At 39.3% G+C, this 23908-nt stretch overlaps 1 long non-coding RNA gene and 2 other non-coding genes across 3 annotated transcripts; all 3 read left to right on the forward strand.

Moving 5' to 3' along the window:
• Positions 1 to 186: 186 nt before the first annotated feature.
• Trnak-cuu lies at positions 187 to 259 on the forward strand. The gene has a single exon. It is a non-coding gene; the product is annotated as a tRNA-Lys (tRNA).
• Positions 260 to 6366: 6107 nt separating this feature from the next.
• LOC123503694 lies at positions 6367 to 23411 on the forward strand. The gene is made up of 3 exons (XR_006674581.1): positions 6367 to 6525; positions 13728 to 13857; positions 23155 to 23411. It is a non-coding gene; the product is annotated as an uncharacterized LOC123503694 (long non-coding RNA).
• Positions 14778 to 14850, forward strand: Trnak-cuu. The gene has a single exon. It is a non-coding gene; the product is annotated as a tRNA-Lys (tRNA).
• Positions 23412 to 23908: the final 497 nt, after the last annotated feature.

The raw sequence follows: 23908 nt of genomic DNA on the forward strand, positions 1-23908 counted from the left end.
TAAGTATGTGAAGCTTTATAAAATCAGCGAATACTGAGCAGAGTAGATATAGAAACGCGTTATGACACTAAAGAGGTTAATAGTTACGGTCCTTTGCGTTTTATTTCTTTATGAGAATGAGTGATGCGGAAGAAAAAGGCCTATCCCTCCTCTCTCTTTCTCTGTCTCTTTTCCAGAGTTACATAAGCCCGGCTAGCTCAGTCGGTAGAGCACGAGACTCTTAATCTCGGGGTCGTGGGTTCGAGCCCCACGTTGGGCGATCAAGTACATTTTGTTGCGTTCATTCGTGTCACAGTACTATTCAGTAAGTGACCAGCTTGCCGTGAAATACCCGGTGAATATATGATTCCTGGTCTCCTCTGCGCCATAAACCTCAATGGACACAGACACGCAAAGAGTGACACTATACCTTGTTCACTTAACCTATATTCCTGGCGCCGAGGCGGGTTTAAAAGCTGGGTGCTGAGTGTCTGCACCCCTCTCTCGCTATAGTCTGACCAGCCTTAATTTACGGCCATGGGGGGGCGAGCGTCTCTGTACAGTGTTGCCACGTTTTCACTACTGTTCTGTTAATCTCTCTCTCTCTCTCTCTCTCTCTCTCTCTCTCTCTCTCTCTCTCTCTCTCTCTCTCTCTTACTAAAGAATCAAAGGTAAGCAGAGTCATTTATAATTGTATATATATATATATATATATATATATATATATATATATATATATATATATATATATATATATATATATATATATATATATATATATATATATATATATATATATATATATATATATATATATATATATATATATATATATATATATATATATATATATATATATATATATATATATATATATATATATATATATATATATATATATATATATATATATATATATATATATATATATATATATATATATATATATATATATATATATATATATATATATATATATATATATATATATATATAGAAGTGAGTGGCACGAGGTCAGTCACGTCGCCACCACAATGTGTCAAGGCCACCAGCTGGGTGTGGAAGAGTTGCCGCTCACAAGTGAAAAATGCTTCTTTTTTTTTTTACTTAGGTATTGGCATATACCTACTATTTTGTAAAAATAGAAACTACACATTAGCTTAGCTTACGAATTATGAATGCGATTATGCCTCACCCTTGAAATTACTGTAAAAGCCAGTAAATGTAAGCATTTTATCTTATAATTATAGCAACATCTGATACTACAAGGTGAGGCTATTCGGCCTGGCCAGGCTGGGTTCATCAGTATTGCCGCCACTCACAAGACTTCTACTATTTTTTTTTTTACTTTGGATAATAGATTATTTCTTTTTTCCATGCTCATTATCTTATATCTGTAACGCTGATATTATTACACACCCTAAACATACGCTAAGTACCATTATAAGTTACTACAGTTGAATATGTTGAATATGTATGCCATGTTTGTATGGTACTATATAGTTTTTTTATGCATATGATGGTTACTGTTGATTCAGCCATCTATATACACAAGTCGAAATTCTACACATCTGAATCGATGGTATTTGCGATGCCTTGTACACCAATAACTTCTATTTCACATCGCATTTTTTTGGAAACGTGGCAGCACTGTAGAGTTCCCCTCGCCCCCCTATAGCCGTAAATTAAGCTCGGTCAGACTATAGCACCCACGGAGAGGCTGTCTCGTATGTCCAGTGAGAAATGTTTTTATTTTACATGCTATAACTCACTTCATATAAGGGATAGCCAGATTTGGTTAACACCGTAAGACTCAGCAGTGACTGTACAATCAAGATGTATTGTAGAAAATTTACAAAAGAAAAAAGATAATGGTATTATGACGAGTTGAACTGCGACGATTTCATAAAAATGTTAATATCCAGTTTTGTTTTGCTCGTTATTTTCGAAGGATGTTCATTGAATGCTGAAATATATTATTGCATCATATAGGAAAAACTCTCATGAACACGATAGTGTTATCAGAATGCAGGTAAACCTCCACTTAATGAAAACACAGAGTCATTTGTAGCAACATGAGCCGCTCCGTGGTAGTGATATATAAATATATATATATATATATATATATATATATATATATATATATATATATATATATATATATATATATATATATATATATATATATATATATATTTATTTATTTATAAATTCTTATTTTTATTTTTATTTATTGATTTGTTTTACTTATGAGCAATGTAGATAAAATAGTCTGTCTGTCTGTCTGTCTGTCTTGGGTGTGTCATCTTTACAAAATACTTTATTTATTCATTTCATTTGATTATTATATTTATTCATTTGTTATTTATTTAATTTATACTTATTTATATTTTTATCTCTATTAACATTTTTTATTTATTTTATTTTATTTTATTTACTTATGGGCAATGTAGATAAAATTATGTCTGTCTGTCTGTCTGTCTTGTGTGTGTCACCTTTACAAATTCATTTATTTATGTTATTTATGTACAGTAATACTTAGAGATACGAACGTTCTAACCTAATAATAATAATAATAATAATAATAATAATAATAATAATAATAATAATATATAATAATAATAATTATATATTATTATTATTATTATTATTATTATTATTATTATTATTATTATTATTATTATTATTATTATTATTATTATTTGTTATTGTAATTGAAACACACAGACAGATGGACTCTCACTTGACTATTAATTTATCAATTCCCTGACTATCTGGCTATTTTGACTATCCTACTATTTTTTTTTATTACTCTAACTATTTTGGACTATTATTACGGTTTTGGAACTGTTTTTGGATGTCACCTTTACAAATTTATTTATTTATTTATCTATTTATTTATTTATCTGTTATTTATTGTAGTTATATATATATATATATATATATATATATATATATATATATATATATATATATATATATATATATATATATATATATATATATATATATATATTTGATTTATTTAGTTTACTTATGGGCAATGTTGATAAAATTGTCTGTCTGTCTGTCTGTCTGTCTGTCTTGGGTGTGTCATCTTTACAAATTCATTTATTTATTAAGGTCGATGAGGCAACAGAAGGCTTGGCGGAAGTTGCTGAGTCGCTGAATTTTGCTGACTCGGAACATTCCACACCTTGGCAGGATGTGAAGAGGAAGAGGAGGATGAAAAGAACCTGCTTGTTGTAGGGTAACTCAGGATTCTGAAGCAAATCTAAAGAATGAAGTTTCTCATGCTTTGGATGGAATGCAAATTAATGGTACAAAGTTTGCTAATGATGGCAAAAAAATAGTGATGAATTTTGCCGATGAGAGTCTGAGAAATGAGGCAGCCCAGAAACTGGAGAATGTTGAAAAGTTGACAACTAAATCTGTTCAGAAAATTAAACCCAAGACAATGCTGTATAATGTCCATAAGGAAGAGACTAAGGAGGGTATCATTGATACAATTATTGCAAGAAATGACTACCTTCAAGCAGTTCCTGATATCAAGTCAAAGATTGAGAATATTTTTTGCAAACCAGCAGCAGGGGCCACAGTTCATTACATCATGAAATGTGATCCAATGATAAGACAGTTGTTGCATCAGCATCAGGACAGAATTAAGCTTGAGTGGGGAGTTTACCAGGTTCGCGACAGGTATCATGCACTTATCTGTTACCATTGTCAAAGGTATGGTCATACTGAGGCAAACTGCAATGCCAAGAAAAATGGTGAGCATCCCGTTTGCTTTAAATGTGCAGGCAACCACAAGTCCAAGGATTGCATATCTACAGAGAAGAAATGCATAAACTGTGTGAGGTTTAAGAAACAGAATACTGACCACTCGGCGAATAATAGTTGTTGTGTTGTGTTGGAAAGTGAGATTGTTAGATCAGAAATATTACAGATCATGGCTACTAATGCTGTGAGCTCTGTTGAAATGTGGTTTATTAAATGTCGGTTGTCCAGTCAGTTGGAAACAAGACAATAGAAATCAGAACTTTAATTAATGATGAGAATCTGGATATTCTTGCTTTGACTGAAACATGGCTGAGTGAATATGATACTGCGAAAATTAGAGAAATGACCCCTGACACTCATATATTTGTGCACATACCAAGGAACACGATGCAGACCCATACAGACTACATGAGCCAAGAAATAACCTTGACATGGGATGTCGAGTATTTGCAAGATGCACACCAAGGATTTACAATAAACTGCCAAGTGATATTAAAGGTTGTGCCAGGATCGATATCTTCAAAAAGAAATTGAAGACATATATGTTCAAGGAAGTTTATGATTTTAACGGGATGGAAATCAAAGACAATTATAGATGCTAGTTGCTTTTGAGGGAGGCTATGCTGAGCGCTGCCTCGCAGTGGAGCAGAGCCTTGAACAAACACCCCAAGTAACAAGTATGTATTAACAAGAAACACAAGAGAAGACGGAGAGGTGTATTGCTGGAAGATATTATATTGAACTCTGTTGTATATAGTGCATGAATGACAAGAAAAAGATGAAGATACGAGTAGTCTTTGTAACATGTCAGCTGACACTACTACAAAACTCTCTCTCTCTCTCTCTCTCTCTCTCTCTCTCTCTCTCTCTCTCTCTCTCTCTCTCTCTCTCTCTCTCTGCTGCCAGACGTCAGTTTTCTCCGGAACACGTGGATCTGTGTGTCTTGAGTCACTTCATTATAATAGCGAGGGCAGCTGCGGCGGTGTAGGGGCTGACTGGGAAAGCCTGGGCGTGAGCATGGGCGGGACAGGTGTGGGCGGCAGTGGCTCTGGAGCTGATGATGCCGCCCGTAGCTGTGAATGTGTGTATGTGTGTGTGTGGAGAGAGAGAATGGTGAGCTTTGATAAGATAGTTTGTTTCCTTTTCTTTTTATTCTCTCTCTCTCTCTCTCTCTCTCTCTCTCTCTCTCTCTCTCTCTCTCTCTCTCTCTCTCAGGTTAATCACGAAAACACATTTCAACAAAAAAAAAAAAAAAAAAACAAGTCAGTCACAATACAGATAAAACAAGGAAAATAAATAAATAAACACAGACATAGTCCGAGCCTTCATGCTACATGGTCTCTCTCTCTCTCTCTCTCTCTCTCTCTCTCTCTCTCTCTCTCTCTCTCTGCTGCCAGACGTCAGTTTTCTCCGGAACACGTGGATCTGTGTGTCTTGAGTCACTTCATTATAATAGCGAGGGCAGCTGCGGCGGTGTAGGGGCTGACTGGGAAAGCCTGGGCGTGAGCATGGGCGGGACAGGTGTGGGCGGCAGTGGCTCTGGAGCTGATGATGCCGCCCGTAGCTGTGAATGTGTGTGTGTGGAGAGGGAGAATGGTGAGCTTTGATAAGATAGTTTGTTTCCTTTTCTTTTTATTCTCTCTCTCTCTCTCTCTCTCTCTCTCTCTCTCTCTCTCTCTCTCTCTCTCTCTCTCTCTCTCTCTCAGGTTAATCACGAAAACACATTTCAACAAAAAAAAAAAAAAAAACAAGTCAGTCACAATACAGATAAAACAAGGAAAATAAATAAATAAACACAGACATAGTGCGAGCCTTCATGCTACTGAAGGGAATAAGCTGTGCACTGCGATGTTCTTGACCAACACACACACGCCCACACATCACCTAATTCCATACAAAACCTGTTCTCTGTGCTGTCAAATCACTATGTTCATGTTTGCTGTAGTTTATTCGTCTCCCTAAAAACATTTGTGAGTCGTTGATTCTGCCCTTCATAACCTTTACCGATTAGAGAGAGAGAGGCTTAGTGACGTCCAGTGAAGCCACACTGTAAGACACCGCCAAGCTCCATCGAAGTGACGGGTTGTGTGTCGAACCTTCGTCAATAGAGTACAGTTGAAGTTGTAATGTTTTATAAAGGTGTTTTTAAGGTTCTAGTGACAGATTAACAACATTTCTGCAGTATTAACAGCAGGAACACACTAGCTAGTCATCTCTGTGGCCTTGATAAACAGTCAGGAGAGAGAGAGAGAGAGAGAGAGAGAGAGAGAGAGAGAGGGTGTAATCTTACATTGAGCAGCCACACACACACACACACACACACACACACATAATAATGATAACACCTACTGCTGATACTACTACTACTACTACTACTACTACTACTACTACTACTACTACTACTACTACTACTACTACTACTACTCCCTCACACTGATGCATTTCAGGCAGGATGCAGCAGGAAACACTGAGGATTGAAGGAAATGTTAAGGAGTTGACACAGGAAGGTTAAGAATGATTTAGGTTTATACAAGGTGTTTTTAATACGTTTTGAGGCCCTGAACGAGCCGCCTCAGTGTCAATGGGCCCCGATAACAAAATGTCCTTCATCAGTGACCACCTGTTTTATGTGCAGGTGGACGTGGCGGAGGCTATGGGCGGTGAGTTCACTGCGCAGGTTAGCCACACCTTGCACCATGCTGACTGCCCGCAGGTGTTCACAAAGGTCAGGCTGGCTTTATCTCCGTGTTCCACCCTGGAAATGTGAGTGTCTAGAGGTGTGGTGCTTGTTGTTGTTGTTGTTGTGATTTTTATTGTTTTCGTGTTCAGATTTGTTTGAATCTCTCTCTCTCTCTCTCTCTCTCTCTCTCTCTCTCTCTCTCTCTCTCTCTCTCTCTCTCTCTCTCTCTCTCTCTCTCTCTCTCTCTCTCTCTCTCTCTCCCTCCCTCCTCCCTCCTCCCTCCCTCCTCCCTCCCTCCCTACTACTACTACTACTACTACTACTACTACTACTACTACTACTACTACTACTACTACTACTACTACTACTACTACTACTACTACTACTACTACTACTACTACTACTACTACTACTACTACTACTACTACTACTACTACTACTACTACTACTACTACTACTACTACTACTACTACTACTACTACTACTACTACTACTACTACTACTACTACTACTACTACTACTACTACTACTACTACTACTACTACTACTACTACTACTACTACTACTACTACTACTACTACTACTACTGTTACTACTACTACTAGTAGATTTAGACGGCACGAAAGTGCAATTCACTAGAGGTGTCATGCACGGGGATCCACTATCCCCCATGCTATTTAACTTGACCCTGGACTGGGCCTTGTCTGCGGTCCCCGAGGAGGTCGCCGTTGAGCTTGGCGGGACTATGTTCCGATACCTTGCCTTCGCCGACGATGTGGTATCGCTAGCGACTAGCCCAGTTGGGCTGAAGGCCAGTGTTGATGCCGTGACGGCTAAGGCATTGCAGCTAGGCCTGGAGGTAGGTCCCAGCAAATGCACATCCCTTGGGATAGCCGGGGACGGAAAGGGGAAGAAATGGGTCCAGTCCGCATTGCTGGCCAGCCGATTCGGGCCTTGGCCCCTGGGAAGTTTTACCGCTATCTGGGGGTACAGGTTGAGAACTCACTGGGCGGAGGGTCCCTCTATCCTGTTGGCTCGTTTGGTCAGAGGGCTGGGCTACCTGCAAAGATGCCCAGCTAAGCCCCAGCAAAAGATGTGGATGCTGCGCCAAGTTTTTCTCCCTCGGCTGCTGTACCCATTGATGTGCTCCGAGGTGGGGGTCTCAACCTTTAGTAGGATGGACCGTGAAGTGAGGAGGTTCGTCAGGGCCGCCCTCCATCTCCCAAAGGATAGCCCATTGGATGTTTCCATGCAGAGATTGAAGATGGTGGTCTTGGCGTGGCCTCCTTCACGACGCGTGTCCCCCGGCTGAGGGCAGACCTACTATCAAGGCTGTCGAAGTCTGGAGACGAGGCAGTCTGGAGCATAGCTAGGGAGCATTGCCCCTCCAACCCCGAGTCTTCCCTGACTTCTCGGAGGAAGGAGGAGAGGATGCTTTGGCAAAACCGATTGGTCAATTCCCATGATGGTAAAGGATTGGAAGGTGCCTCGTGTACCCCCATCTCCGCCTCGTGGGTAGGTGATGGATCCCGGCTCATGCGTGGAGGGACCTACGTGCAGGCAGTGAAGCTTAGGGGAAACCTCCTGCCGACGAAGGTCCGCAGCGCACGAGGCCGCCAAGTGACCGCCGTAGGATGCGACCTCTGCTATGGCAACAGGCCCGAAAGCCTGGGACACATTCTCCAGCAGTGTCCGGCCATGGCAGGTCAGCGTCTTGCTAGACATAATGGGATCTTGGAGAGATACATTACCACCCTCCAGGGGCTGGGTGTCACACCTGCCGTGAGCCTGCTCTCCCAACGGAGGCTAGCGTGCGGTACCCTGACATAGTCTGTTGGAAGGGAAATCAGTTGCATGTGATTGACGTCCAGGTCGTGGCTGACGCAGCGGCGGGCGACCTATATGATGCACACATGCGCAAAGTGGCGTTGGCATTCGTGGAAGATCTCACTGGGAGTACCCCGATCTTCTCGTCGTTTACGATGAGCTGGAGAGGGGTGCTTTCGGTCCCCTTCTACAATACCTGGCGGAGCCTGGGGCCCTGAAGCTGCTCATAGTCCACGGGATGGAGGAGGGGGTAAGAATTGCCCAGTGTTCTAAAAAGACTTCCGGGGCTCGGGTGAGACGGGCGGATGGAGCCCGGCTGGTGTGATATGGGCCGCGCCCATGCGGGGCTTAGAGAAGCCCCCGTGACAATTAATTCTACACGCAAAGAGGGAATCCCATATTCCCCGTGGGCCTCCTCCCTTGTTGGGTTCGGTGGTGGTTATTGTTGTCGATACGTACAAGTACGTATGTGGGGTCAGAAGTCCTGACCCCAGATGATGGGTTTTTGGGTACTCTCCCACTAATGACTTACGGTATGTAAGTCGTGGTCTGGTTGGGTCAGGAGGTCTGCGCCCCGCATGGAGCCGTGGCCCGGTAGAGGATTAATTTCTTCTGCCTGGGTAGCAGAGCCATGTGGGGCGTAGGGGTAGTTGGGAGGACCGGGAGTAGCCAAATGCCTCATCATCTAATTTGTGACGCGCATGAATGGATTAACGAGATTCCCACCGTCTCTATTTACTATCTAGCGAACCCACAGGCAGGGGAACGGGCCTGCGTTTAACAGCGAGGAAAGAAGACCCTGTTGAGCTTGACTCTAGTCTGATTTTGTAGAGAGACATCAGAGGTGTAGCATAAGTGGGAGGCCGTCACATCAGGGTCACTTGTGGCTCGTGCGGCCGACAATGAAATACCACTACTCTGATCGTTTCTTTACTTACTCGGTGAGACGGAATCGGAGCTTCCCCAACCGGGACTGTCTCCTGTTTCTAGTCTAAAGTGACGGAAGGGAAGGCCGTGGTTTAACGCCGTGAGCCCGACCGGGCGTTCGCGCCCGCCGCGATCTGCTCCGAGGAAATTATCAGGTGGGGAGTTTGACTGGGGCTGTTCATCTGTCAAACGATAACGCAGGTGTCCTAAGGCCAGCTCAGCGTGGACAGAAACCTCGCGTAGAGCAAAAGGGCAAATGCTGGCTTGATCCTGATTTTCAGTATGAATATGGACTGCGAAAGCAGAGCCTATCGATCCTTTTGACTTTAGGAGTTTTAAGCAAGAGGTGTCAGAAAAGTTACCACAGGGATAACTGGCTTGTGGCGGCCAAGCGTTCATAGCGATATCGCTTTTTGATCCTTCGATGTCGGCTCTTCCTATCATTGTGAAGCAGAATTCACCAAGCGTTGCATTGTTCACCCATAAAAAGGGAACATGAGCTGGGTTTAGACCGTCGCGGACCGTCAGTGATACAGGTTAGTTTTACCCTACTGTTGAATGGAATGTCGTTGATACAGCAATCCTGCTCAGTATGAGAGGAACAGCAGGTCTGGACATATGGTTCTGCTCTTGGCTGATCGGCCAGTGGAGCGAGGCTACGTCCGTGGGATTATGCCTGAAAGCCTCTAAGGCAGAATCCTGGCTGGATGACCAACGATATCGTGTACGGCCTGCATTGGGATGGTCACAATTGAGTGGATTGAGAGATTTTATCCCCCGCACTTGTGCAGAGGCCAAAAATATGGACCCTTGCAAAGGGAACTCAGGAGCGTTACGACAAACAGTCTCGGGCGTTTTCCCTCCCTACTACAGAACACCCACATGCTGATGTGCCGTACCGAAACGTTCGCAGAAGACTTACGTACCGGTCAGGGTGTTGTGGGCGGCAGAGCAGCATCCTCACTGCAATCCGCTAAAACTTCTCCCCATTAAGGCTGGAGGTATCGTCACGCACCCCGATGGCGAAACTATTCCTTCCAGCCAACCACACCCTGCGTTGTGAGCTGTACAGCTGGAGTCAAGTCCACAAACGCTCCTGGGTCCCTCGTTGTCCGAGGTGACTTAAGCCGTACACAAGTGCCCCGAGACCAAGACAGGCAGGCAGGCAGGTAGGACTAATCCTCCTCCTCTGAGTCTTACTCTCGAGGTCAGGCTTGCAAACACGGACGGTTTTGCTGGTGGCCGTTTAAAGTCCAAACACAGTCGTGCCTGTTCTCGATGACTCGTCGAGTCATCAAGAAGTGCGCGCCGTTTGGCTCCAGTTGTTCGTTGTGTTGCGTGGCTCCGCTGCACACAATGACAACCACTAGCCTCTTGTTGAGTGCTACAGGTGATCAGCGAAAAAGGACGACTAAGTCCAAACTTGCTGTCCGTGTTTAGCCTAGAATGGGTGTGTTGACTTCCCTAACAAAACTGGATCCGTAACCATTTTGTAACAGACTTACCCACACGAAAACGTCTCGACGCCACTGACAAGCTTAACGTTTGTTACGTGGCATTTCCTTACGGATTACACCTTTCAAATTGGTAGACAGTCAATTGGGTAACGAGAACGGATGTTGCCATCACGTTCTAATCACTGCTACCAAAACCAAACGGAGTTTTTTTTGCCCGAGGCAAAACTCATGGGAATGCTCCTTGTGTATTTTCATTTTAGATCGTACAAAAAGGCAGGTACGCTACCCCAACAACAACCTCATTTGTGAGAGGAAAAACGAGGGAGTTGAGAGGCCTCCCGCAATCATGAGCCATTAAGAATAGCCAAAACGTGGATCCCAGAAAAACTTTGAATTTCAGCAACAGAGTTGAGATTTCTCCTGCACTGCTGAGGCTTGGAGTAAACCCAGCAGTGCGTGTGAGAAAAAAACTTTAACGGGAGTAGAGAGGCCTCCCGCACTCATGAGCCATTGAGAAAGCCAAAACATGGTTCATAAAAAAACTTTGAATTTCAGCAACGGAGTTGAGATTTCTCCCGCACTGCTGAGGCTTGGGGTAGTACCAGCCGTGCGTGAGAGAAAAAACATGAACGGGAGTTGAGAGGCCTATCGCACTCATGAGCCATTAAGATAGCCAAAACGTGGATCCCAGTTGAGATTTCTGAACGGGAGTAGAGAGGCCTCCCGCACTCATGAGCCATTGACTGCTCCCAAACAACTTTGCATTTCAGCAACGGAGTTGAGATTTCTCCCGCACTGCTGAGGCTTGGGGTAGTCCCAGCCGTGCGTGAGAGAAAAAAACATGAACGGGTGTAGAGAGGCCTCCTGCACTCATGAGCCATTGAGAAAGCCAAAACGTGGATCCCAAACAAACTTTCCAGCCTCGGCTGGAGGGAGGGGTGGGTGGGGAGGAGCTTTCTGCTTTGCTGTCCTGTCTATACCACTGGTAGTTAGTAGATAGTCTCCACAGACAGCCTAGTAAGGACCTATGGGTCTGTTGCTGTTTGTCTTCCTTTGCATTCCTTTGTATATTTCCTCCTCCTCCGCCTCTTCCTCTCCTTAACTTTTTTTTTTTTTTTTTTTTCCATTTTCGTCTTTTTTTTCTTTTTTTTTTTTTTTTTTTTATTTTTCATCTTTCTTTATATTTTCTTCTTATTGTTATTTTGCTTTTGTTAGGTTATTATTTTTTTTCTTTATTCTCTTTTTCTTCAATTTACTTCTTTTTACATTTTTTTTTCCTCCTCCTCCTCCTCCTCCTCCTCCTCCAGTTTTTCCTTTTTTTACCTTCCATTTTTCCTCCCTTTTCTTCATCTCATTTTCTTCCTCTCCTTCCTTTTTTTTCTCCTCTTCCTCCCATTTTCCTCCTCCTCCAGTTTTTCTTCCTCATTTTTTTCCTACTTGTCCATTTTCCTCCTCTTTTTCTCCCTTTCCTCTTCCTTTTTTCCTCCTCCTTTTTTCTCCTCCTCCCATTTTCCTTCTTTTCCTCTTTCTTCCTTTTCCCATTTTTTTCCTCTTCCTCCTCCTTTTTCCCTTCGTTTTCCTATTTTTTCTCCTTGTCTTAGTTTTTTGTTTTACTTCTTTGTCCTTCTTCCTCCTAGTCCGACATTTTCCTCCTCCTTCCCTTTTCCTCCTCCTTTTTCCTTCTTCCTTTTTTTTCCTCTTGCCATTTTCCTCCTTTTCCTCCCATCTCTCTCCTCTTCCTTTTTTTCCTCATTGTCCTCCATTTTTTCTTCTTTGTCCTCCCATTTATCCTCCTCCTCCTCCTCCTCCTCCTCCTCCTCCTCCTCCTCCTCCTCCTCTTTTTCCTCATTTTCTTCATTTTTCCTCTGTCTTCCTATTTATTCTCCTCCTTTTTCCTCCTCCTCTTACTTTTTTCCCTCCTCGTTTTTTTCCTCCGTTTTTGTTTCCTTAATTTTCCTACAAATCTCTCTCTCTCTCTCTCTCTCTCTCTCTCTCTCTCTCTCTCTCTCTCTCTCTCTCTCTCTCTCTCTCTCTCTCGTTTTTTTTCTCCTTTATCTTTTCGTACTTGTTTCTTGGTAGTTTTATAATAGTTACCCATTATTACAATTATAAATATTGATTAATACTCCTAATGCATTTTTTATTTATAGTTTTTATCGTTATTACTTATTACTGTTATCATTACTGTTTCAGTAATATCCTTGTTCTTTCTGTTTCTCTTTTTATTATTATTCTTGTTCTTATTCTTAATCTTGTTATAATTATTATTACTATTACTCTTACTTATTATTATTATTATTATTATTATTATTATTATTATTATTATTATTATTATTTTTCTATTATTACTTTATTGATATTTTGTAATTATTATTATTATTATTATTATTATTATTATTATTATTATTATTATTATTATTATTATTACCTTATTGATATTTTATTTTTTTATTATTAATATTGTGGCGCCTCTTTAAAAAAAAAACCGCAGTTCGTCAACATTTTGCCTAAAATCTAGTAATTTATGCGTTTTCGTGTGTTTCTAGGTTCAGGTGTCTACGTAGATATTGGTAGCAAAATGAAGAAGAAAGGATAAATAAAAGAGGATAAGGAGGAAGGAAGGAGAAAGGGAGGAGGGAGAGGAGCAGCAGCCAAGCCACAATACTTAAAAGTCACCCTCCATTTCCTTAATATTTTACCTAATATCTAGTGTTTTTGATGCGTTTCTAGGATGAGGCGTGTAGATGGAAGCAATAGAAGGAAGAGGGAGAAACAAAGTCGGAGGAGAACGAAGAAGAAATTATAAATAAGGGTAGAATAGTAGAAAGAGCCAAGGTGTAATATTTAAGCAAGTGTCCCTTTTAATCCTAACGTTCTTTATAAAAGCATACTGTTGGTTTTGGGACATATTTAAGTGTGTTCAGTAATGTTTCATGTGTTTTCAGTGTGTGCTAGATCTTTTAGGTACATTTTACGTATTTTGAGTGTGGTTTGGGGATGTGTTTGTGCACACACACTGTAAATGGGCCTTATAACAAATGTCCTTCATCAGTGAGTACCCGTTTTGTGCGCAGGTGATGACAGGCAGAGTGAGCCGGACGTGGCGGTGGCTATGGGCGGCGCAGGTAAGCCACACCTTGCACCACGCTGACTGCCCGCATCTGTTCACTTAAGGCCTGGATCTCCGTGTTCTACCCTGGAAATGTGAGTATTTAGAGGTGTGGTGCTTGTTGTTGTTATGGTGGTGGTGGTGGTGGTGTGTTTATTTTATGCAGGAGGAGCAACTGGCCAAGGGCAACAAAATTAACAAAAAAAAAAAAAAAAAAAAGGCAGACTGGATTGCCAGTTCCCTTAACGAAATAAGAATTATTTAAATTTAAAAGTTAGTGACATATGTTCTGAAACGTCCCTTTTAAAAGCAATGAAGTGGGAAGATGGACACACAGAATTGAAGTGTCGTGGGGCTCGCCGTGTGTGTGTGTGTGTGTGTGTGTGTGTGTGTAATTCACTGTTTAATCTGCTGCAGTCTCTGACGAGACAGCCAGACGTTACCCTACGGAACGAGCTCAGAGCTCATTATTTCCGATCTTCGGATAGCCCTGAGACCAGGCACACACCACACACCGGGAAAACAAGATCACAACTTCTCTATTTACATCCGGTACCTACTCACTGCTAGGTGAACAGGGGCTACACGTGAAAGGAGACACACCCAAATATCTCCACCCGGCCGGGGAATCGAACCCCGGTCCTCTGGCTTGTGTGTGCTCTACCGAGCTAGCTGGGCTTGTGTAACAGAGAGAGAGAGAGAGAGAGTACTGGAACGCATTTTTACCTTCAATTTTGCGTATGAGTAGACGATTTTATTTACAATAGGAAGGGTCTATGAAAGTTTAAAGTTTAATGTTCACTGTCTTCACTATTTTAATCCCCACATAAGTATGTGAAGCTTTATAAAATCAGCGAATACTGAGCAGAGTAGATATAGAAACGCGTTATGACACTAAAGAGGTTAATAGTTACGGTCCTTTGCGTTTTATTTCTTTATGAGAATGAGTGATGCAGAAGAAAAAGGCCTATCCCTCCTCTCTTTTTTTTTCTGTCTCTTTTCCTGAGTTACATAAGTCCGGCTAGCTCAGTCGGTAGAGCACGAGACTCTTAATCTCGGGGTCGTGGGTTCGAAACCCACGTTGGGCGATCAAGTACATTTTGTTGCGTTCATTCGTGTCACAGTACTATTCAGTAAGTGACCAGCTTGCCGTGAAATACCCGGTGAATATATGATTCCTGGTCTCCTCTGCGCCATAAACCTCAATGGACACAGACACGCAAAGAGTGACACTATACCTTGTTCACTTAACCTATATTCCTGGCGCCGAGGCGGGTTTAAAAGCTGGGTGCTGAGTGTCTGCACCCATCTCTCGCTATAGTCTGACCAGCCTTAATTTACGGCCATGGGGGGGCGAGCGTCTCTGTACAGTGCTGCCACGTTTTCACTACTGTTCTGTTAATTCTCTCTCTCTCTCTCTCTCTCTCTCTCTCTCTCTCTCTCTCTCTCTCTCTCTCTCTCTCTAAAGAATCAAAGGTAAGCAGAGTCATTTATAATTGTATATATATATATATATATATATATATATATATATATATATATATATATATATATATATATATATATATATATATATATATATATATATATATATATATATATATATATATATATATATATATATATATATATATATATATATATATATATATATATATATATATATATATATATATATATATATATATATATATATATATATATATATATATATATATATATATATATATATATATATAATGTATGGCATATATATATATATATATATATATATATATATATATATATATATATATATGATATATATATATGGATATAGTTATATATATATATATATATATATATATATATATATATATACTTAGGTATTGGCACGAGGTCAGTCACGTTGCCACCAAAATATGTCAAGGCCACCAGCTGGGTGTGGAAGAGTTGCCGCTCACAAGTGAAAAATGCTTCTTCTTTTTTTTTTTTACTTAGGTAATGCATATTTTGCACATTAGCTTAGCTTACGAATTTGAATGCGATTATACTCACCCCTTGAAATTACTGTAAAAGCCAGTAAATGTAAGCATTTTATCTTATAATTATAGCAACATCTGATACTACAAGGTGAGGCTAATCGGCCTGGCCAGGCTGGGTTCATCAGTATTGCCGCCACTCACAAGACTTCTACTATTTTTTTTTACTTTGGATAATAGATTATTTCTTTTTTCCATGCTCATTATCTTATATCTGTAACGCTGATATTATTACACACCCTAAACATGCGCTAAGTACCATTATAAGTTACTACAGTTGAATAGGTACTATATAGTACTATATTTTTATGCATATGATGGTTACTGTTGATTCAGCCATCTATATACACAAGTCGAAATTCTACACATCTGAATCGATGGTATTTGCGATGCCTTGTACACCAATAACTTCTATTTCACATCGCATTTTTTTGGAAACGTGGCAGCACTGTAGAGTTCCCCTCGCCCCCCTATAGCCGTAAATTAAGCTCGGTCAGACTATAGCACCCACGGAGAGGCTGTCTCGTATGTCCAGTGAGAAATGTTTTTATTTTACATGCTATAACTCACTTCATATAAGGGATAGCCAGATTTGGTTAACACCGTAAGACTCAGCAGTGACTGTACAATCAAGATGTATTGTAGAAAATTTACAAAAGAAAAAAGATAATGGTATTATGACGAGTTGAACTGCGACGATTTCATAAAAATGTTAATATCCAGTTTTGTTTTGCTCGTTATTTTCGAAGGATGTTCATTGAATGCTGAAATATATTATTGCATCATATAGGAAAAACTCTCATGAACACGATATTGATATCAGAATGCAGGTAAACCTCCACTTAATGAAAACACAGAGTCATTTGTACGGCGAGCCGCTCCGTGGTAGTGATATATAAATATATATATATATATATATATATATATATATATATATATATATATATATATATATATATATATATATATATATATATATATATATATATAATTATTTATTTATTTATAAATTCTTATTTTTATTTTTTATTTATTGATTTGTTTTACTTATGAGCAATGTAGATAAAATAGTCTGTCTGTCTGTCTGTCTGTCTTGGGTGTGTCATCTTTACAAAATACTTTATTTATTCATTTCATTTGATTATTATATTTATTCATTTGTTATTTATTTAATTTATACTTATTTATATTTTTATCTCTATTAACATTTTTTATTTATTTTATTTTATTTTATTTACTTATGGGCAATGTAGATAAAATTATGTCTGTCTGTCTGTCTGTCTTGTGTGTGTCACCTTTACAAATTCATTTATTTATGTTATTTATGTACAGTAATACTTAGAGATACGAACGCTCTAACCTAATAATAATAATAATAATAATAATAATAATAATAATAATAATAATAATAATAATAATATTATTATTATTATTATTATTATTATTATTATTATTATTATTATTATTATTATTTATTATTATTATTATTATTTGTTATTGTAATTGAAACACACAGACAGATGGACTCTCACTTGACTATTAATTTATCAATTCCCTGACTATCTGGCTATTTTGACTATCCTACTATTTTTTTTTATTACTCTAACTATTTTGGACTATTATTACGGTTTTGGAACTGTTTTTGGATGTCACCTTTACAAATTTATTTATTTATTTATCTATTTATTTATTTATCTGTTATTTATTGTAGTTATATATATATATATATATATATATATATATATATATATATATATATATATATATATATATATATATATATATATATATATATATATATATATATATTTGATTTATTTAGTTTACTTATGGGCAATGTTGATAAAATTGTCTGTCTGTCTGTCTGTCTGTCTGTCTTGGGTGTGTCATCTTTACAAATTCATTTATTTATTCATTTAATCTATTTAATATATATATATATATATATATATATATATATATATATATATATATATATATATATATATATATATATATATATGTTTACCAGGTTCGCGACAGGTATCATGCACTTATCTGTTACCATTGTCAAAGGTATGGTCATACTGAGGCAAACTGCAATGCCAAGAAAAATGGTGAGCATCCCGTTTGCTTTAAATGTGCAGGCAACCACAAGTCCAAGGATTGCATATCTACAGAGAAGAAATGCATAAACTGTGTGAGGTTTAAGAAACAGAATACTGACCACTCGGCGAATAATAGTTGTTGTGTTGTGTTGGAAAGTGAGATTGTTAGATCAGAAATATTACAGATCATGGCTACTAATGCTGTGAGCTCTGTTGAAATGTGGTTTATTAAATGTCGGTTGTCCAGTCAGTTGGAAACAAGACAATAGAAATCAGAACTTTAATTAATGATGAGAATCTGGATATTCTTGCTTTGACTGAAACATGGCTGAGTGAATATGATACTGCGAAAATTAGAGAAATGACCCCTGACACTCATATATTTGTGCACATACCAAGGAACACGATGCAGACCCCAACAGCTCTTTATTCTCTAGCGTTAACAAGTAGATCTTTTTTTTAAATGAATCATTCTCGGCTAGAACTCTATCCAGTTTTTCTTCTATTGTCAAAATGCTTAGGAACTTACTCTCCTGGATTCTTGCATCCATGTCAAGTTTCTGCAGTCCTTTTGGCGTAGTAATAAAACCTTCGAAGTCTCTAGTTTGCCTGGATGCCATTTTTGTTGTCAGCTGATTACGGCCAGAGCGATCACCGTCCACACTTCCCTCTCAGGGATCACTCTCCATATCACTCACTTTCAACACTAAGAGACAGTAGGACATTTACGGACACAAAACTTAGAGTTACCCGGGCCCTGTAATACCATAGGTATTTTCTTTCTTCCTGTACGCAGCCGGAGACGAGCCGTCCTCTCTCAACGACGGCGACGGTGTGTGTACAATCTTCTTCACTCTTCACACACCTACACAACTTCGCATCATCCGCAAACAAATTAATATAACTGTTTACTCCCTCTGGCATGTCATTTATATATACCAGGAAAAGTATTGGTGCAAGCACTGGGCCTTGTGGGACTCCACTCTCCACCACCGTTCTCATCTCCCTCCATCTCAAGTAGTTTTCCATCCACTTTAACACTTTTCCTTTCAGTCCTCCATAAATTTCTACTTTCCATAACAGTCTTTCGTGAGGTACCTTGTCAAAAGCTTTCTTTAAATCCAAATATACACAGTCCATCCATCCTCTCTCTCCTGTATTTTGTCAACCACTCTTGAATAAAAGCTCAGTAGATTTGTTACACATGACCTCCCTTTCCTGAAGCCAAATTGATGATCCGATAATAACTTATGATCCTCCAGGAACCGTATCCAATATTTCTTTATCACCCTCTCACAAATCTTACCGACCACACTTGTTAGAGACACAGGTCTATAGTTAAGAGGCTCTTCCTTACTGCCTCCCTTATAAATGGGCACCACTTCAGCTCTCTTCCACTCTACTGGTACTTCCCCTGTTTCTAATGAGCACCTTATAATATCATATAATGGATCAATCAATTCTTCTCTACACTCCTTCAATAATTTTCCTGAAACTTCATCTGGTCCCATCGCTTTATCATCTTTAAGTTCCTCCAACATTTTATATAACTCCTTTTTAGGTATCTTAATGTCCTCCATGTGCACATTTCCTTGTACATTCTGTGGCTTTACAAACATTGTTTCTTTAGTAAATACTTGCTGAAACCTATTATTTAGCAATTCCGCTATATTCTTAGGGTCATCTACTATCCCTTGCTCTCCTTTTAATCTTTCAATGGACTCTCTCTTTTAAGTTTACCATTTATGAACCTGTAAAACAATTTTGGATGTTCCTTACTCTTGTCTACAATATCTTTTCAAATTTTCTTTCTTCCTCCTCCTTACCCTCACATACTCATTTCTTGCCACTCTATAATTCTCCTTATTTAGTATATTCCTGCTATTTTTCCATCTTTTCCAAGCCACATCTCTCTTTTCCTTAGCCTTAACACAAGTTGCATTAAACCAATCCTTTCTTCCTTCCTCTCTTGGTTTATACTTTGGTACAAATTTCATAACTCCTTCTTTATAATATTTCATAAAAATCTCATATTTCTTTTGCACTTCTCTGATTTGTAACATCTCCCAATCTAATTTTCTGAAATAATTTTTCAAACTTTGTGTCCATCTTTCTATAATTCAATCTACCACTCCTGTATATCTCGTCCTTCCTTCGCTGTGTTGTTGCTATCTGCATTTCCATAACCACATGATCACTCTTTCCCAAAGGACACTTGTATTGTATATCTCCACATAGGTACACTTCTCTTGTTAACACCAAATCCAGTCTAGCCGGTTCATCATCTCCTCTATATCTAGTATTTTCCTTCACCCTCTGTTCCAATCTCTCTCCCCATGCTTCTTCTCCAACACCACTTACTAGATTTTCCCAATCCACCTCCTTACAATTAAAATCTCCTACTAGTATCACCTTTCTTTTTCCAGATAATACACTTTCCAAACTCTGTAAAGTATCCTTGATCATATTGTCGTATTCCCTTAATGTCCAAGAATTTGTTTTAGGAGGTACATAGGTCACCATGATTATTAATTCTTTTCCATCACTTTTTATCCTTATGCTTATCACTTCTGCGTTGTTCTTCCCATACCAAACCTTATCCACATTTATTTATTTCTTCGTCATAATCATAACTCCTCCTCCACCTTTACTCTCTATCCTTTCTCCATATATTATATTTATTATCCAAATTTATCTTTGTTTTTTCATGCAATTTTGTCTCAGTCAAACACACTATATCAGGCTTCTCCACTATCATATAGTCTTGCAATTCCAATCTACTTGACAGTATCCCATCTATATTAGTATACATTACGGTCCACCCACTGCTCCCTCTAGGGGTTCCTCCATATTCCTTCTTTCCATATACCACTTTCTGACTCTCTCTCCTATAACTCTCCAAAAAAACTTTTCTCTTTCCTCCTCAGACCGCTCATCATTTTTCCTTCTCGCCTCTTCCACCAATTCCTTATATCTTCTCCTCTCTTCCTCATTTCTATTCTTTCTCACAAACACCTCTTTACAACATTCTATCTCTCTTAACTTTGATGTTCTATATAGGACATCCTCCGCAGATTGTTGTGACTTCAGTACTACTTTAATCGGTCTGTTCACTCCTCCTTATATGGACCCAGTCTATGGATCTCTTCCACTTCTTCTTGTAGGTCTTTTTTCATCATCATTTAGATTTTTGAACAGATCTCTTACCGTTTTAATTCTTCCTTAATTCTCTTCGGCTTATATGTTATATTTTGTTCTTTCATCCCAAATATTAACACACACTTCTTCTTTTCTGCTATTTCCCTTATCAATGTTTCCTTATTCTTCATTACATTAACCAATTCCTTGGACCTATCTTTTTTGTCTTCCTTCAACTGATCTTTTCTTCAGTTCCCATTCCCTTTCAAGCCTTTCATTCTGCTCACTAATCATTTCCTTAAAGTCATCTTTCTCCTTTACTACTCTCTCCATTTTCTCCTCCAACCGTCTCTTGTATTTTTCAACCTCCACCTTCAAATGCGCATTCTCATCCACCAATCGTTTTTCATTTTCCTCCAGTCTCTTAACTCTTTCCTTCAAAGCCTTGCGGAATTCTCTATCCTGCTCCTCCTCACTCCTCTGAACTTTTAATTCCTTCACTAACTCCTCAAATTTCTTCTCCAACATCACCAATCTACCTTGCAATGTTGCCCCTGTTGAAGCTGGACTCATGCTTTGACTGGCCACTTTCGGCTTTGCTCCCTGGCCCTCATCAACATATTTTGAATTTGGTAATTTATTCCTTACCGGTCTATCCATTTTTCCTTACTTTTCCTGGGAACATGTGGGTGTGTGGTCACTGGGGGCCAGGCCTGGTAGTTACGTGTGTGGTTGGATGCGTTGGCGACTGCTATGGCTGGCCTTTGTGGGTTCCCGCTCTGTCGTGTGTGTGTGTGTGTGTTATATTAAATTCACGGTAGCCTGCTGGTCGCCTGCTGGTCATTTTTGGGTCATGTGAATGTGTGTGTGTGTTTTGGTGTAGGAAATCCTGAGTTGGGTAAATATTTACAAGAGGTCCTTCGTTTGCCAAATATGGCTTAAGTCTAACCATTGTATGTCTCACCACATTTAGCAGAATGACAGTAACACTCTTTGCAACACAAGCAGTTCTTGGGATTATCTGTCTCAGTTGGTAAATGTGCCAGAATGATCTTTTCTCTTAAATTTCCAAGACGCTCCTGCTGCTTTACCATATCTTATAGGAAACAAATCTTACAAGATGTAGATGACTATAAAGGACTTGGTTTTAGGATGGATTCTTCCCTGAAGTTTCACTTGCATACGAGAGAAATCACTGGCAAGGCAGGAGGCATTATTACAGTATCTCAAAGGGCACCTACCTAGCCTGTGCTGATCTGGTTTCATTAAGGCTGCTTTCATTTCACATATCGGCTCTATCCAGAACTTTGCCTCTGTGGTATGGTTTACTGGTTATACAGTATAATAGGGAGTTATACAGTTATAATAGGGAGGCGGTGGCTTAGTGGATAAGGTGGTGAGCGTGGGAGCGGGCAGACGTCCACGCGTAGGTTCGAATCCCACCTCGTACAGCCTTAAAACACTTTGCCATTTGTCGAGTGGTTTAAAGTTACCTACATATCACCATGATACCCAGGTTCTAGGTGGTTACACTCAAGATGAGCTTGGGCGGTGATATGGGCCCTAATATGGGTACCACTATAAATAAAATTACCTGCGCCACTAATGGGCGGAAGCTGAACAGCGCTTCCCATACACTCTTCAAGTGTGCCTACAGGCGCTATAGGCCTTACCGTAAAACAAAACTTACCGTAAAAATAAGTGACATTAGGCTTATACAGGTGACATTAGGCTTTGATAAAATGTTGAGAGGAGGTGGACTGATAAATTTGCTAGTTTTCATGATCTGTCATATAGTGAACATGTTGCTAGATTGAGTAATTTTTCCATGAAAGGATGGTTGATCAGAGCTGATCTTATCATGGTGTTCAACAATCTGGAAGGGTTCTGTCCTAATTTAGGTCACATCTTGGTTTGAAATTACAAAATAGATACAAAAGATAACTCCTTCAAGGTTTTTGTTGCTCGTTACAATGGTGATATTGAAGCAATCGTTTCATCTGAGCGCGGGGCATTAGCATTTACAATAATTTACCTGAATCAGTTGTCTTAGCTAACTCTGTTAATGGCTCGAAATGGCTTTTCAACACTACTCTTCATCAATTTCTGTATGATTTTGATTGACTTTGGCTTGTTTTTGTTGTAGGACTGTAGAATGATGTCCTGTGTTGTGGTCTTCACTCGGGATTGCCAACATGACAGCATTTGCTCAGGAGTATTATGGCAATGGTTTATGTGATCTGGCATGGAGGCATATTTTCTTCTCTTTTTCTCAAGGTGAACCTTCTAAACCTTGGTGTAACATGGCCGTGTCTCATGCTATACATGATGGAGAGGTGGCTTGGCCCAGTAAAGGAATGTGAGTCTTCCTTTTCATGTGCTTTATACTTCTGCTTGAAGCATTTTGACTAAAACTCCCAGACCTGCACAGGGACTGGTATTCTAAGAAAGCCGTTTTTTTTGCCCTTAGCCATTTTTCCCCTCTTTTATAAAAAAAGGTCTGTTCTTCAATTTGTCAGACACTCTTTCAGAAATAGAAAATGTCAATCTTTTGTTACGTTCACCGGTTAAACTGGTAAGATTGGCATCGGAGAGCCGGTGAACAATAACAATAAAAAAAAACACTGCAGGTTCAACTAGTGAGGAAATGCAAATGGGGGTCACTTTAAAAAGCTACTTTAATAACCCATGATGAAATTGACACATATATAACAAGAAACATGAGACACAGATATATAACATGAAACACAGGAAAATGACATACACATATACATATAACACAGTAATAAATACAACAATAAAGAACCCAACAATACCTAACAATAATCCTAATCCTATATAGAGGCAATGTGGAAAACACGGACGAGGGAAGTGATACTTATGCGGTGTCGCAGTGGTGA

Source organism: Portunus trituberculatus, chromosome 14 (genome assembly GCF_017591435.1).
Source record: "Portunus trituberculatus isolate SZX2019 chromosome 14, ASM1759143v1, whole genome shotgun sequence".
In the NCBI taxonomy this organism is placed as follows: domain Eukaryota; kingdom Metazoa; phylum Arthropoda; class Malacostraca; order Decapoda; family Portunidae; genus Portunus; species Portunus trituberculatus.